Source organism: Scleropages formosus, chromosome 8 (genome assembly GCF_900964775.1).
Source record: "Scleropages formosus chromosome 8, fSclFor1.1, whole genome shotgun sequence".
Taxonomy (NCBI): Eukaryota; Metazoa; Chordata; class Actinopteri; order Osteoglossiformes; family Osteoglossidae; genus Scleropages; species Scleropages formosus.
The window spans coordinates 30,920,980-30,924,137 of NC_041813.1; positions in this window are offsets into that span (position 1 = coordinate 30,920,980).

Sequence of the window (3,158 nt, forward strand, 5' to 3'; positions counted from 1 at the left end):
GCAGCGGTTGAGACATTTCCGGGAGGTGAGGGCGAAACGTGCAGAGCGCCGTCGTCTCGCCCGAAGAGGCGCCTCGACTCGGCAGCCAAACCCATCGCCAAATAAATCGGACGCGCCGCAGCGTAGCGCGCCGTGTTATCGGCGCCCTGCACACCGCGTTTGTGTTTTGGCGAACGGCCCTCGTTTACTCGGCCGGCCTTATCTCCTCCTCTCTCAGGCGGCTCGACTTGATATCGGAGCCGTTCGTATCGCTTCCATTAGCTCTACTGAACTCATCTTCGACACGAGTGCTTGGAAGAAACCTGCTGTATGGCCACTTTCTCATTTATTTATATAGTAACGTTCTCATTTTACTCATATATAGAATACATTTATTTATATAGAAATGTTCTCATTTTAGGGGGGTTGGGTTGGGCCAAGTCCTGTTCTCCGGTGGGTCTGGGGTTCGAATCCCGCTCGGGGCGCCTTGCGATGGACCGGCGTCCCGTCCTGGGTGTCCCCCCCCCCAGCCTTACGCCCTGTGTTGCCGGTTTAGGCTCTGGCTCCCCATGACCCCGTATGAGATAAGCGGTTCAGACAGACAATGTTTTCATTTTATTCATATATAGAATAAATTTCTTTATGTAGCAATGTTCTCACTTGATTGTCATTTTGTTTAGAATGATTTTTTTTATATAATAGATTCTTTTGTTTCCTCCCTTAAAGACACATGTTCCAGGTGAGAACTGGTCACTCTGACTCATCCATAGTGTGTGTGTGTGTGTGTGTGTGTGTGAGAGGTTGCCCTGCTGTCCGTGTTTCCGAGATAGACTCTGGACCACCGCGCCCCTGAGCTCCACAATCCGATATCGATAGCGAATGGATAGACTTTCTTTAAATGCGATAAACCGAGTCGTCATTTTTGGTGTAAAACGAGAAGTCGCTGTTCCCAGGTACACCGTGTACCGGATTTTCACTTCATTCCTCGAGGTAAATGAGGGGGACCGGACACACCTACCGTCGCCATGGAAGCGTGAGCAAACGTGGACGTTTCGTTCATTCCCCCCCGAAATGGACCGAAGGATGCGGAACCGTGTCCATCGGCGTGTCGCCGAGAGCTCTTTGCAGAGCTTTCCGGAAAGACACGATGACGGGAACATCAGGGTCATTATGAGCGAAAAGGGGCCCGAGTGCTCTTAGCACCGCGGCCGCTGGGATCCTGCCGCGCGTACACACACACACACACACACACACACACACACACACACACACACACGCACGGCTCAACCATGTGGGCTCTACGCTCCTCTTCTGATCTTCATATTTTCGCTTGAATATTTTTATACGCTCTGGTTGTCAGAGCTAAGCTGACACATTTTTACCACCGTGTGCCCGACGACCCGAGAATACCAATAATAACAACAATAATAAAAATTCTTAATAATATTACCAATTATTAATCAGCCTGATGTTGCGTATTTCACCAATTTCTAGGTTTTTCACTCATTTCGGTTTTTGACAGAAGGCTTTCAGGCTCCCGAGGGCAGCGGGGCCTTTGCTGTGACTCGAACCTGCAGGTTTACCCCGGCGAAGTGATCTTTCGTCTCCGCGGCTCGGAGGGGGAACCGAAGGCGCGACGCTTCGAGGGTAGAGGTACCGCCTTCGGACGCAGAGCCCGCGGGTTCCAGTCCCACCTCCTGCCGCAGTGCCCTTGAACAAGGTACTTAAGGTGAATTGCTCCGGTAAGAATTACCCCGCTGTATAAACGACTGCATTATTGCAGGTACTTTACGCTGGAAATGTCTTTGGAGAAAAGGGTCACGTGGATGAATAAATGAAGTGTTGATGAATATGTAAATACATACATTTGCATACATCAGACTGTGGGCTGCATAATGAAATATAACAATATGGGAAGTGTAAATTCAGCAGAGCGGAAGAGCCACCCGTCCTCATTGCTCACTGGGTGGGGGGTGCAGTGACTCCACACTCTACCGCAAGCAGTGTAGTGAAGGCAGCAGAGATGTTCCAACACCCTGCTTGCGTGCGTACTGCTCGCCTCCCGCCTCCGAACACCTCCGCGGCCTCCGGGCCGCCACGCGCCTCCGGAAAGACGCTCTCGGTCCGAGGTGCGAGGACGTGCTCGGAAATGCCTTTCGCAAGAAACGCGTCTCTGATTGATGACTTAGAGGATGACCGATGCGTTACGATGATCCCTGGATGATGTGGATGACTGTTGTAGAGAAGCCTCTTCCTTTAATCCCCATCGCCCCAGACACACACACACACACACACACACACAGAAATGGAAATGTTCCCGAAGCCGATTATGACTAGTCTCAGTGGCAGAGGAGATACGGGTGAATGAAAGGTGAACTCATTACATGACTGCAGACTCAATTAAAGGATGATATGGAAACGTCGGAGAAAAGATCACGTATTGGCGTCTCCTCATTATGTTTTCGTGGATTTCGGTCCGCTGCTCAGGTGGGCAGCTTGAAACAATCGGTTCTTTCTCCGCTTTTGGCTCTGGGGCAGCAGGCGGTGCACTGGTGTGTGTGTGTGTGTGTGTGTGCGCGCCTCTCACACCTTCTGCTTCCAGGATAGTCTCCAGCTGCTGCGACCCTTCATCGGTGGAAAACATTTCCTCTTTGCCAACCAGCCATAACCAAAGTTATTCCCTAAAGCTGAACAGAGGAGGAGAACGAAGCGAGTAAAGACGCTTGACGCCGTCGTTAAAGGATGGACTTTCCGGCCCCGCACATGCTGTCTGAACCGCTTGTCCCCTACGGGGTCGCGGGGAGCCGGAGCCTAACCCGGCAACACGGGGCGTAAGGACGGAAGGGGAGGGGACGCGCCCGGGACGGGACGCCGGTCCGTCGCGAGGCACCCCGAGCGGGACTCGAACCCCAGACCCACCGGAGAGCAGGACCCGGTCCGACCCAATGCACCACCGCGCCCCCTCCTGCTCTCATGCACTGAGATCAAATAATATCCTCAGCTCGACTCAGTTTTTAAACACACGGTCGACACGACGTGAAGCGAACCGAAAGGTCGTCTCGGCCGTCACTTTTGCGTCGTATGAACGCGACGCTTCGTTTGCGGCCGCGAGCGGAAGAGCTCCGACTGCCTTTCGAAACAAGGTCTCTCCGCGTCTAAGTCCATCTAACGTATTTTCG